This window comes from Narcine bancroftii, chromosome 1 (assembly GCF_036971445.1).
Source record: "Narcine bancroftii isolate sNarBan1 chromosome 1, sNarBan1.hap1, whole genome shotgun sequence".
NCBI lineage: Eukaryota > Metazoa > Chordata > Chondrichthyes > Torpediniformes > Narcinidae > Narcine > Narcine bancroftii.
Genome location: NC_091469.1, coordinates 141394134 through 141408778, shown reverse-complemented (window position 1 = coordinate 141408778; position 14645 = coordinate 141394134).

The following is a 14645-nucleotide window of genomic DNA, read 5'->3' as shown; positions in this document are numbered from 1 at the left end:
TATTCTTGCCTTCTACATCTTCCTTAAGGCCCACTATCTTTATGTTATTTCTTCTGTTATAATTTTCCATTATATCTATTTTTTGGGCTAGTAATTCTTGTGTCTCTTTAGTTTTTTTATTAGATTCCTCCAATTTCTTTTTTAAGTCTTCTACCTCCATTTCTGCTGCTATTGCCCGTTCTTCCATCTTGTCCATTTTTTTCCCCATTTCTGTTAAGGTCATATCCATTTTATTTATTTTCTTTTCTGTGTTGTTTATTCTTCTTCTTAAATCATTGAATTCCTGTGTTTGCCATTCTTTAAATGACTCCATGTATCCTCTAACAAGAGCAAGTACCTCCTTTACCTTGCCTATCTTTTCTTCTTCTATTTCCCTGTACTCTTCCTCTTCCTCTTCTTCTTCCTCTAGGTTGACCATCTGTTGTTTCTTTGCTGCCCTTTCCTCCTCTTCTTTCTTGTTTCCATTGTCTTCTGTGGTGTCTTCTTGCTGCAGGTGTTCTGCAGCTGTCGTTGCCGGCTGTGGAGATCGACTCCCCAGCTGGTCCCCCCTCCCGTCGGTGTGTTTTTTTTGTATGCGCATCGCGCATGCGCGACTCCTCGCGCATGCGCGGTTGCGCACTTTTACTCGGCTCTGTGAGCCATTGTTGTAGTTCTCTTTCTACCGACCTGAGGTAGTGGGGTCTTCTCTCCACAGCGGGCCTCTTCGGACAGGTAAGGCCTTCACCTTTTTCCTCCGTTGTCTTCTCTTCCTCTCTTCTTTCCGTTGATTTTGATTTTTCTCCTTTTGTCTCCATCTTCTTTCCACCTTTATATTCACTTTTCTTTAACTTGTATTTCTGTGCCTTTGTATTTTCTCTCGTTTTTCCCGACTTTTCTGGAGAGGGCTGGAGTTCACCGTCCGGCCACTACTCCATCACGTGACTCCTCCCCCTTGTTGTCAGCTGCTTGAGGCTGCTGGTTGCATGAATTCAAGATACCAGGGGTTTTACTGTAGCGTTGTTTAAAGAAGAGACGAGATGAGAGTTTATTGTCATTACATATGCGCAATGCACAGATGGCAATGAAAGTCTTACTTGTTGCCGTCATACAGGTTCAACTGCAAGAGTATTAAAAAAATTCTCAAATTATTCCAACACAGGAGAAGGGTTAGTAAATATGAAAGGATAGACAGATAAATTTTCACAGTTGCAGTTCATGCTAGAAGTAAAGTGACATTTCTATTTCTATTAAGAGATTATTAGATAGGTATATAGAGGTGAAAAAAATGGAGGGTTATGCAGTAGGGAAATTCTAGGCAGTCGTCAGAGTAGATTATTGGATTAGTACCACTCTGTGGGCCAAATGGCCTGTACTGTGTTCTATTTCAATCCTGCGAAGAGATCTTTGAGTAGTTCTGGTGTAGTTTATGGTTAGGGTAGTATGGAGAGGTTTTAGAGCCTCCTCCTCTACATTTGACACTCTCGATATGGTCTTCTTTACATCGGCACCCACACTTTGTCCCCAATGATCACCTTGAGCTTTTGGTTGCATTCCAACACTCTTTCCCATTCCTGCACTGACGTATCCAACCTCAGCCATTAACATTGCCTGGATGAGGTCCAATGCAAACTAGAGGAACAGCACCTCATATTCCACTTAAGTATCTTGCAAACCGCATATTAGGCTAACCCTAACCCTACCAGCCCCCCCAGATCTCCATCGGGCACACAAAACTCAAAACGGTCAACCAGTTTACCTATCTCGGCTGCACCATTTCATCAGATGCAAGGATCGACAATGAGATAGACAACAGACTCGCCAAGGCAAATAGCGCCTTTGGAAGACTACACAAAAGAGTCTGGAAAAACAACCAACTTAAAAACCTCACAAAGATAAGCGTATACAGAGACGTTGTCATACCCACACTCCTGTTCGGCTCCGAATCATGGGTCCTCTACCGGCACCACCTACGGCTCCTAGAACGCTTCCACCAGCGTTGTCTCCGCTCCATCCTCAACATCCATTGGAGCGCTCACACCCCTAACGTCGAGGTACTCGAGATGGCAGAGGTCGACAGCATCGAGTCCACGCTGCTGAAGATCCAGCTGCGCTGGATGGGTCACGTCTCCAGAATGGAGGACCATCGCCTTCCCAAGATCGTATTATATGGCGAGCTCTCCACTGGCCACCGTGACAGAGGTGCACCAAAGAAAAGGTACAAGGACTGCCTAAAGAAATCTCTTGATGCCTGCCACATTGACCACCGCCAGTGGGCTGATAACGCCTCAAACCGTGCATCTTGGCGCCTCACAGTTTGGCGGGCAGCAGCCTCCTTTGAAGAAGACCGCAGAGCCCACCTCACTGACAAAAGGCAAAGGAGGAAAAACCCAACACCCAACCCCAACCAACCAATTTTCCCTTGCAACCGCTGCAATCGTGTCTGCCTGTCCCGCATCGGACTGGTCAGCCACAAACGAGCCTGCAGCTGACGTGGACTTTTTACCCCCTCCATAAATCTTCGTCCGCGAAGCCAAGCCAAAGAAATCTTGCAAACCAATGGGATGAATTTATTCATTGAATTTTAAACCAACAACCTTATATTGCTTTTCCACTCCAACTGGCCAAATCAGTTCTCTCCCCCTTTGTTCTCATTTCTGACTTCCATCCACCTATCACCCACACACCTATCCACTGGGTTTTATTTGCCCTTCCTATGGCCTCCCTCTTGAGGTTCCACCTGCCCATCATCCCTCACTTATCAGGTGCCACATCACCTTCCAGCCTGTCTCTACCTGCCCCCTCTCCTTCCTCATCTGCCCATTTTTTTCTCTGTTTATTCATTTTCAGCCATCTGAAATCCCACTTGCCACTGTCTCCAAACTACCATGCCCTCCTCTTCTTCCTGATCCTGACTAAAATCCTTCTGAGCATCATGATCTTTTGAACATCCTGTCATTTCCCCTGCAGCGCGTTCCACATGGCCATCACCTTCCGGGTGAAGATGTTGCCCCGCAGATCCATTTTAAATCTTTTTCCCCTCAGCTTAAATCTATTCCCTCTAGCTTTAGATTCTTCTGGGGAAAAAAAGGTTATGACTATTTACCTTATCAGTGCCCCTCATGGTTTTGTAAACCCCTATAATGTCCCCTTTAATCTCCGATAATCCAGGGAGACAAGTCCCAACCTCTCCTTATAAATCAAGCCTAGAAATCCTGGTAAAATTCTTCTAAGTATTTTCTGCACCTTTTCCATCTTTCCTACAGTTGGGTGGCCAAAACCATGCACAATACTCCATAGTTGTTACAAAGGAGCAAAAGAAGGCCATCCGGCCCATCGAGCCTGCTCTGCCATTCAATTAGGTCATGGCTGATCTGATGATAGACTCACCTCCATCTACCTGCCTTTTCCCCATATCCCTTAATTCCCATACTATGTAAAAATCTCTCTAACCTTGTCTTAAATATATTTGCCGAGGTCACCTCCACTGCTTCAATGGGCTGCAAATTCCATATATTAACCACCCACTGGGAAAAAGAAGTTTTTCCTCATCTCCATCCTCAATCTACTACCCTGAATCTTAAGACTATTCCCCCTTGTTCTAGTTTTCCACACCAATGGAAACAACTTATCTACCACCTATGCCTTTCATAATTTTATACATTTCTACAAAATTCCCTCTCATTCTTCTAATTTTCAATGAGTACAGTCCCAGATGACTCAATCTCTCCTCATAGACGAACCCCCTTAACTCTGGAATCAACCCGGTGAACCTCCTCTTCATTGCCTCCAATGCTCGTACATCCTTCCTGAAGTAAGAAGACCAGAACTGCACACAGTACTCCAGATATCCAAGTTGGTAAGTTAATCACCCCATGTAAACTTTGTAAATTGTAGGATCTGGGTGTAGATGATAAAAATGTATACAGAATAAAATGATAATCAAGTCTTCTTCTTCTTTGGCTTGGCTTCGCGGACGAAGATTTATGGAGGGGGTAAAAAAGTCCACGTCAGCTGCAGGCTCGTTTGTGGCTGACCAGTCCGATGCGGGACAGGCAGACACGATTGCAGCGGTTGCAAGGGAAAATTGGTTGGTTGGGGTTGGGTGTTGGGTTTTTCCTCCTTTGCCTTTTGTCAGTGAGGTGGGCTCTGCGGTCTTCTTCAAAGGAGGCTGCTGCCCGCCAAACTGTGAGGCGCCAAGATGCACGGTTTGAGGCGTTATCAGCCCACTGGCGGTGGTCAATGTGGCAGGCATCAAGAGATTTCTTTAGGCAGTCCTTGTACCTTTTCTTTGGTGCACCTCTGTCACGGTGGCCAGTGGAGAGCTCGCCATATAATACGATCTTGGGAAGGCGATGGTCCTCCATTCTGGAGACGTGACCCATCCAGCGCAGCTGGATCTTCAGCAGCGTGGACTCGATGCTGTCGACCTCTGCCATCTCGAGTACCTCGACGTTAGGGGTGTGAGCGCTCCAATGGATGTTGAGGATGGAGCGGAGACAACGCTGGTGGAAGCGTTCTAGGAGCCGTAGGTGGTGCCGGTAGAGGACCCATGATTCGGAGCCGAACAGGAGTGTGGGTATGACAACGGCTCTGTATACGCTTATCTTTGTGAGGTTTTTCAGTTGGTTGTTTTTCCAGACTCTTTTGTGTAGTCTTCCAAAGGCGCTATTTGCCTTGGCGAGTCTGTTGTCTATCTCATTGTCGATCCTTGCATCTGATGAAATGGTGCAGCCGAGATAGGTAAACTGGTTGACCGTTTTGAGTTTTGTGTGCCCGATGGAGATGTGGGGGGGCTGGTAGTCATGGTGGGGAGCTGGCTGATGGAGGACCTCAGTTTTCTTCAGGCTGACTTCCAGGCCAAACATTTTGGCAGTTTCCGCAAAGCAGGACGTCAAGCGCTGAAGAGCTGGCTCTGAATGGGCAACTAAAGCGGCATCATCTGCAAAGAGTAGTTCACGGACAAGTTTCTCTTGTGTCTTGGTGTGAGCTTGCAGGCGCCTCAGATTGAAGAGACTGCCATCCGTGCGGTACCGGATGTAAACAGCGTCTTCATTGTTGGGGTCTTTCATGGCTTGGTTCAGCATCATGCTGAAGAAGATTGAAAAGAGGGTTGGTGCGAGAACACAGCCTTGCTTCACGCCATTGTTAATGGAGAAGGGTTCAGAGAGCTCATTGCTGTATCTGACCCGACCTTGTTGGTTTTCGTGCAGTTGGTAGGACTAGAGTAAACACAGAGTCAGTAGCCTAGTTCTATGCTTTTTGGCTCTATAAATGCCGATATTTCAGATTCATAGTTGAGCTGCTTGGAATGGTCCATTTGTGATCAACACAGTGCTGACTGGTCAACCTTTCACTTGTTGATGAAACTGATCTTTAACCAATCCCTTGCCATGGCCTGGGACCTGAGGCCATTACTTCTTGTATACATTGTTAGCCTCCAATCTCTGTAAACCACTGAGCTGAGTTTTCCTGATTCATCTGGATCACTGAAGGAAACCTCAGGAAAGAATGGGGCCTTAGGTTCAGTCTGCTACTCAGGGCTACCAAAGGAATGGAAGTGAATAGTTTTCCTTAAAGGTGATGGAGGAACAAAGCATAGGAAGTTAAGTACTTGAGGGCAATTTGTGCTGATAGCAAGAGAAATTGAAGGTGGAATATGAATGCAGAAATAAGAATAGATAATTTGGATCAAGTTGTTCAAAAAACTAATTGATTTAAAATTACATTTTAAATGTAGACATGCAGCACGGAAACAGGCCCTTCTGGCCCAAGAGCCTGTGCCAACCAAATACCCCAATTACATCCACAGTAGTTTTCAAAAGGTGGGAGGAAAGCAGAGCACTCAGAGGAAACCCATGCACCTGGGGAGAACATACCTTACAGAGAGCGCTGGATTCAAACCCAGGTCGCTGGCCCTCTAATAGTGTCATGCTATCTGCAACGCCAACCATGCAAATTCACAGATGTCTCAATACTTATCATCAACTATAATATGAATAATACAGTTAAGAATTAAGATTATAATTCTCCAGGCATTTCTTAATTTTGTGTTTTAATGAATGTGAGGGAAGAGACTTTGATACTAATTTGTTCATGTTTAATTTTGAAATTGTCCCCCTGTTTTAATAGAAGGGAATCTTTGCCTCACAGATGGTAAAAGTAAAAATACTGATGGGAACAACTTTGACACATTGGCTGTTCTTCATGAAAACAAAAATCCCAGCCAATATTTGGTTGGGAGTAGTCTTCTGGTTAATTATTTCATAGAAGAATATATAATAAATCATGCAAAAATGCCCTATTGCTCATGTCAGATGCCCTGAGAAATGGGCGACGCGGTTGGCGTAGTAGTTAGCGCAATGCCTTTACAGCATCAGCGTTCGGGACCTGCATTCGAATCCTGCGCCGTCTATAAGGAGTTTGTATGTTCTACCCATGTCTGCATGGGTTTCCCTGGGGGCTCTGGTTTCCTCCCACCATTAAAAATGTACCAGGGGTGTAGGTTAATTGGGTGTAAATTGAGTGGCACAGACTTGTGGGCCAAAATGGCCTGTTACCATGCTGTATGTCTAAATTTAAAATTTAAATTTAAAAATTTTAAATCATCTCTTCTGAGTTGAAGGCAAGGTCAGTGGTGGGTGATGCAAGGAATGGAAATTCTATTAACATCGGACACCAATACTTTGGGACTTGAACCATATTTAAGATTTTGAGAACTGATGCTTGATGTCAGCAGTGGAGGGTATGGTTTCATTGTTGAGATCATCAATGCTCACAAAGGCCAGTCATCCACACACCTCTCATTCAGGAAGAGCAGTATCCGCATCTCCTTTAGGCAGTCACTGAGGAGCACATATTGCTGACACAACTCAGCAATGGGTGGAGGGCTGTCGCAATGTGGCCTCATTATTGATGAAAGCAAAGCTTCTCCGTTGGAAGCTGACAAGACCGTGATGGGTGAAGGCTGTTGGAATGAAACCAATTCCCTTTCCTAGCTTTGACTTTGATACAGTGCTTTGTGTTGGACAAAAAGTTCTTGCTTTTGCCAGCATTCTTAAAATGGAGGAAGCTGAGGACATTCTGATTGGTGGATGGAGAGTAAGAAACTTAACTCCAAAATAGTGATGTCGAAAACAAGAGGATTTAGGTTCAAAATAAAGTGTTATGGGAAAAATGAGGAATAACTTGTTCACTAAACTGTGGCAGCTGCACCAAGCTACCTGCAAACAGCTCCATCCTGGTGGGTGAACAAGGAATCCGCAGATTCTGTAGAACCAGAACAACATACAGTGCTGGAAGAACTCAGCAGGTCGTGCAGCATCTGTGGAAAGCCATAGGAGGTTCTAGCCCTTCATTTGGGTTGAGAAAAATCAAGCCTATACCCAAATAAAAAGGTGAGGGTTGGGGAGAGGAAAGGGGGTGGGGTGGTTAGTGAGCACAGGCTTGCAGATGATAAGATAAGAGAGGCATAAGAGGAAAGAACAATAATGAGGTGAGAGATGATCCAGGGAGGGGACAGAGGACTGAGAAAAGATGTTCTAGAGCAGAAAGGAAGGATAGGGGTTGGGGAGCCGGAAGAAAGAAGGTGTGGGTGATAGGCAAGGGAAAGGAAAAGAGTCTGAGGATTGAGAGAATGTAAGGGGTGGGAAGAAATAAGGAATGGGTTAGGGTAGAAAGTTACTGGAAATTGGAGAACAATATAGATGACTACCAATTCCAAATCTTGAATGAACAAGAAGAAAGGTTGAATAATAGTACCATCTCCCAGGTAATATTATTTATCCTGCCTTCTTCTCCTATCAATCTGTATAAGAAACTCTATGTTTGACATCTCTCCTTGACTTACTTTCCCAGCCTTCCCCAGTATGTCCTAAGCTAGTGTTTGTTCGAATCTGTCCGATTAAGTTTGTACTCAGATCAGAGATCTGATACAATCCCACTCAAAGTCCCGAGATGCCTTCTGTGACTATCTTCAAAGTTAACCTTCAGGTCTTCTTTGATCTCCCTGCAGCCTAAAATCAAACCATCATCTTCTGACCACTTTTCTCACTTGGTCCCAATCTGGTAAACCTAACCCTAACCAAATCAACTCCGTCAATGGCATTGCTTCTCAGCACCAAGATTCTTGATCTGTTCAGAGATGTCTCAATGGTATTTTCTCAGTCTACTTTCCATGTTGCTGACCGTTGCTCCACCTCCACCTATTTCGATTGCTCTCCAACTGCTTCCACATGTTTCATTGTTTGCCTGACACCCAACCACTTAGTTATGGTGAGACGCTGAAAGGGATAAGACTACTTCCTTCAGACATTATCACCACCCACCACCCTGCTACTGATTCTATCCCAGGTGCTCACCAGTTTACATAGGTAGAATCAGCTTGTTTGCAATCTTGCTTTCCTAATAACTTTAAGCTGTTTATACTGGGCATGTGCACGATGACAAGCACTACTGGTTCCCTCTGATATATTGGCTATATCAACTTGCCTGTTCTTTAGATGCAATTTCATCCCTTCATCACCTCCAGGCATTTTAATGCTTCGAGGCAGTATGATATTGCGTGGTTTGATATAGTATGGTATGATATTGCGTGGTTTGATATAGTATGGTATAATATTGCGTGGTTTGATATAGTATGGTATGATATTACGTCGTTTGATATAGTATGGTATGATATTGCGTGGTTTGATATAGTATGGTATGATATGGTATAATCGAGTTCAAGTCATCATCTGATTGTATCTATACAACTTGGTGAAACAGTATCTTTCCAGACCATGGTGCACACACAAAAACACACAATACACAGCACAAAATGATCACATAAACAATCCAAAAATAAAATAAATATTTGGGATGGTTATTGATCATCAATCTTACAGCCTATGGGGAAGAAGTTATTCCCCAGCCTGGCACTTCTGATTTTGATGCTTCTTTACATCTTTCGTGACAGTAGTGGATTAAAGATACTGTGCACTGGATGGAAAGGGTCTTCTACAGTTCCTCAAGCCCTGTTTCGACCATGTTCCCAGTAAATGTCATCCATAGCCAAAAGGGAGACCCAGTAATCCTCTCAGCTCTTTACATAGTCCACTGTGTAGACTTCAATTTGCAACTACCATTCCAAACATGTGATGCAGCCGGGCAAGACACTTTCAGCTGTGCTCCTGAAAAAGATTGTCAAGATTGGGGTCTTGCCTTTCTTCAGCTTGATATAACATGGTATGGTATGACATGATAAGTCCACGTGACATAGGCGCAGAAATAGCCTACTGAGTCTGTTCTGCCATTGCACCATGAGCTGATCCACTCTCGCACTCAGACCCACCACTCCCTGGCCTTCTCCCTATAACCTTTGGTGCCCAGGCTAATCAAGAACCTATCAATCTCTGCCTTTATGTCCTCAATGACTTGCCCTCCACAACTACATTTGCCAGCAAATTCCACAGATTCACCACCATCTGGCTAAAGTAATTCCTCCACTTCTCTACTCCAAGGGGATACCCTTCAATCTTGAACATCTGTCCTCTTATCTTAAATGCTCCCATCATGGCAAACTACCTTTCTACATCAACTCTGTCCATGCCTTTCAACATAGGAAATGATTCAATGAGAGCTCTAATTTTCCTAAATTCCAACAAGTATAGGCCATGAGCTGTCAAATGTTCCATATATGAAAACCATTTCAATCCCAGAATCATCCTTGTGAACCTCCTCTGTACCCTTTCAAACATCAGCAATATTTTTTAAATGAGGAACTCACAATGTTCCAAGTGAAGTGCAGTGCCTCAACCTCACTTCCCTGTTCTTATATTCTATTCTTCTTGAAATGAATGCCAACATTCCATTTGCCTTCTTCTCTGATTGCCACTCAACCTGCAAGTTTACCTTCAAAATATCCTGCACCAGGATTCTACCAAAGTGCATGACCGTGCAGTTCATGACAACGTCTTTCATTTGCCACTTCTCTTCCCATTCTCCTCATCTGTCTACGTCCTTCTGCAGCCTCCTGCTTCCTGGGCTGATGGAACACTCATTGCTGAGTCAGTGGACTTCTGTCTGCCCGGTCACTGGAGCTCCCGATCCTGATGCCTGATTTCTTACTCCAATTCCTCCCCTGCTAGGTCTACCCCACACACACACCTGGGAATCCAGTGTGTGTGCATGGTAGTAGGCCGAGGAGAGGGTTCAGAGTCAGTGTTGTAGAGCCCTGCCGAAGAAAGAAGGACGGAAGGGGAGTGGAGCGGAGGGAACACCACTGAGCCCACGGCTCCGCTCCTACTGGGAGGCTGCTCTCTTTGATGACATCAGGACAAGGGGGGATTCTTCTGATCACTTGTGGCTGGGAGACAGTGGCGTGCAATTTGAGAGGGAAATTTGGAGAGAAAAATCAATAGGAAAAGGTAAAGAAGAAATGGAACGAGAGGGAAGGGAGTTACCTGAAATGAGGACAATTGTCATTCTAATTTCATGTCAGGTGGATTTTTTTTCAACCAGTGAGGTCAGTTTGCCTCCGAAAAAATTTCAGATAAATGAGGATTTCAGGCAATTGGAGTTGTACTGTACTTTTTTTTTTTTTTAATTAAATTTTTTATTTTTCACACCATAAATCACAATAGCCATGATATACACTTTTTCTTTTCCACACATTTACAGTGAATTTTTCTCCCCCCCCCTCCCTCCTCACAAGCCACCCCCCCACCCACCCCTCTCATCCATCTCTCATCCATTTTAGGTATACAATCTAGGTTGCATTAATTCAGTCAGACAATGTTGTCATTCAACAAAAATACACCAGAAATTCTATGAGTCCATTCTTTTCTTTTCTTCTCCTTCCATCAACTTAGGTAATGTTTGTTCCCGGTAGGTTTTCGCTATTGTATTTAATGTAAGGCTCCCATACTTGTTCGAATATTTCAATATTATTTCTTAAACTATATGTTATTTTTTCTAATGGAATACATTTATTCATTTCTATATACCATTGTTGTATTTTCAAATTATCTTCCAATTTCCAGGTTGACATAATACATTTTTTTGCTACGGCTAGGGCTATCTTGACAAATCTTTTTTGTGCATCTTCCAAGTCAATTCCAAATTCTTTATTTTTTATGTTACTTAGGAGAAAGATCTCTGGATTCTTTGGTATATTGTTTTCAGTTATTTTATTTAATATCTGATTGAGATCATCCCAAAATTTTTCTACTCTCTCACATGTCCAGATTGCATGAATTGTTGTTCCCCTTTCTTTTTTACATCGAAAACATCTATCAGATACTGTTGGGTCCCATTTATTTAACTTTTGCGGTGTAATGTATAGTCTGTGTAACCAATTATATTGTATCATACGCAGCCTCGTATTTATTGTATTTCTCATCGTTCCAGAACATAATTTCTCCCATGTTTCCTTCTTTATCTTTATATTTAAATCTTGTTCCCATTTTTGTTTAGTTTTACCATTTGTTTCCACATTCTCCTTTTCTTGCAGTTTGATATACATATTTGTTATAAATATTTTGATTAACATTGTATCTGTAATCACATATTCAAGGTTACTTCCCTCTGGTAAACTCAAATTGCTTCCTAATTTATCTTTCAAGTAGGATCTCAGTTGGTAATATGCCAGTGCTGTATCTCCAGTTATATTGTACTTATCTCTCATTTGTTCAAAGGATAAGAATCTACTTCCTGAAAAACAATTTTCTATTCTTTTAATCCCTTTTTTTTCCCATTTTCTAAAGGAAAGGTTGTCTATTGTAAAAGGGAGTAGCTTATTTTGCGTCAATATTAGTTTTGGTATTTGATAATTTATTTTATTTCTTTCTACATGAATCTTCTTCCATATATTGAGGAGATGGTGTAATACTGGAGAAGTTCTATGTTGTACCAATTTTTCGTCCCATTTATATAATATGTGTTCAGGTATCTTTTCCCCTATTTTATCTAATTCTAGTCTCGTCCAGTCTGGTTTTTCCCTTGTTTGATAAAAATCTGATAGGTACCTTAATTGTGCGGCTCTATAATAATTTTTGAAGTTTGGCAATTGTAAGCCTCCTTGTTTATACCATTCTGTTAATTTATCTAGTGCTATCCTCGGTTTCCCCCCTCTCCATAAAAATCTCCTTATTATTTTCTTCTTTAACTCTTTGAAGAATTTTTCTGTCAGTTGTATTGGCAATGCCTGAAATAAGTATAGTATCCTTGGAAAAATGTTCATTTTAATACAGTTTATCCTTCCTATCAGTGTTAGTGGTAGCTCTTTCCAATGCTCTAAATCGTCCTGTAATTTTTTCATTAGTGGATTGTAATTGAGTTTATATAATTGGCCTAGATTTTTGTTTATTTGCACACCTAGGTATCTTATTGCCTGCGTTTGCCATCTGAATGGGGATTCCTCCTTAAATTTTGAGAAATCCGCGTTATTCATAGGCATTGCTTCACTTTTATTTACGTTTATCTTGTATCCCGACACTTCTCCATATTCCTTCAATTTCTTATATAGTTCTTTTATTGATAGTTCTGGTTCTGTTAAGTACACTATCACATCATCCGCAAATAGACTGATTTTATATTCCCTGTCTTTTATTTTTATTCCTTTTATATTATTATCTATTCTTATCGATTCTGCTAGTGGTTCTATAGCTAGCGCAAACAATAATGGTGATAGTGGGCATCCCTGCCGCGTTGACCTGCTTAAGTTAAATTGCTTTGATACATGTCCATTTACTGTCACTTTTGCTAACGGTCCCTCATATAATGCTTTAATCCAATTAATATATTTCTCCGGTAAACTGAATTTTTGCAATACTTTGAACAAGTAATTCCATTCTACTCTGTCGAAGGCCTTCTCTGCGTCTAAAGCAACTGCTACTGCCGGTGTTTTATTTCCTTCTACTGCATGAATTAAGTTAATAAATTTACAAATATTGTCTGTTGTGCGTCTTTTTTTGATAAATCCAGTTTGGTCTAAATTTACCATTTTCGGTACCTGTTCTGCTAATCTGTTTGCTAATAGTTTAGCTATTATCTTATAATCTGTGTTTAGCAGAGATATTGGTCTATATGACGCTGGTGAGAGTGGATCTTTCCCTTGTTTTAGTATCACTGTAATTATTGCTGTTTTACATGAATCTGGTAAGTTTTGTGTCTCATCGATCTGGTTGATTACATCCAGGAGGGGCGGTATTATTAGATCTTTAAATGTTTTGTAGAATTCTATTGGGAGTCCATCCTCTCCTGGTGTCTTATTATTTGGTAAATTTTTTATTATCTCTTGTATTTCTACTGTTCCAAATGGTTCTGTTAATTTATTTTGTTCCTCTATTTGTAGTTTTGGTAGTTCAATTTTAGTCAAAAATTCATCTATTTTCCCTTCTTTCCCTTCGTTTTCAGTTCGGTATAATTGTTCATAGAATTCTCTGAAGTTTTCCTTAATTTCTTTTGGATTATATGTAATTTGTTTGTCTTTTTTCCTTGTTGCCAATACCATTTTCTTAGTTTGCTCTGTCTTAAGCTGCCATGCTAAGATTTTGTGTGTTTTTTCACCTAGTTCATAATATTTCTGTTTTGTCTTCATTATATTCTTCTCCACCTTATATGTTTGTAATGTTTCATATTTTATTTTTTTATCCGCCAATTCTCTTCTTTTGGTTGTATCTTCCTTTTTTGCTAATTTTTTTTCTATGTTTATTATTTCCCTTTCCAACTGCTCTGTTTCCTGATTATAGTCCTTCTTCATCTTGGTTGCATAACTTATTATTTGTCCTCTAATGAATGCTTTCATTGCGTCCCATAGTATAAACTTATCTTCCACTGATTCCGTATTTACTTCAAAGTACATTTTTAATTGTTTTTCAATAAATTCTCTAAAATCCTGTCTTTTAAGTAGCATGGGGTTTAATCTCCATCTATACATTCTTGGAGGGATGTCCTCTAGCTCTATTGCCAATAACAGGGGTGAGTGGTCCGATAATAGTCTAGCTTTATATTCCGTTTTCCTAACTCTCCCTTGAACGTGGGCTGATAACAGGAATAGGTCTATCCTTGAGTATGTTTTATGTCTAGTCGAGTAGTATGAGTATTCCTTTTCTTTTGGGTTTTGTTTCCTCCATATGTCCACAAGTTTCATTTCTTGCATTGATTTAATTATAAATTTGGTTACTTTGTTCTTCCTGTTAATTTTTTTCCCCGTTTTATCCATATTTGGATCCAAATTCAGATTGAAATCCCCTCCTATTAGTATGTTCCCTTGTGTATTAGCTACCTTCAAAAAGATATCTTGCATAAACTTTTGATCTTCTTCGTTAGGTGAATATATATTAAGTAGATTCCAAAGCTCCGAATATATCTGACATTTTATCATAACATATCTCCCTGCTGGATCTATTATTTCCTCTTCTATTTTAAATGGCACATTTTTGCTAATTAATATAGCCACTCCTCTTGCTTTTGAATTATACGATGCTGCTGTTACATGTCCTACCCAATCTCTCTTTAATTTCTTGTGCTCCAATTCAGTTAAGTGTGTTTCTTGGACAAATGCTATATCTATTTTTTCCTTTTTCAGTAAATTTAGTAGTTTCTTCCTTTTAATTTGGTTATGTATTCCATTAATATTTAGAGTCATATACTTCAGCGTAGCCATTTTATATTTTGTTTATCTTCTC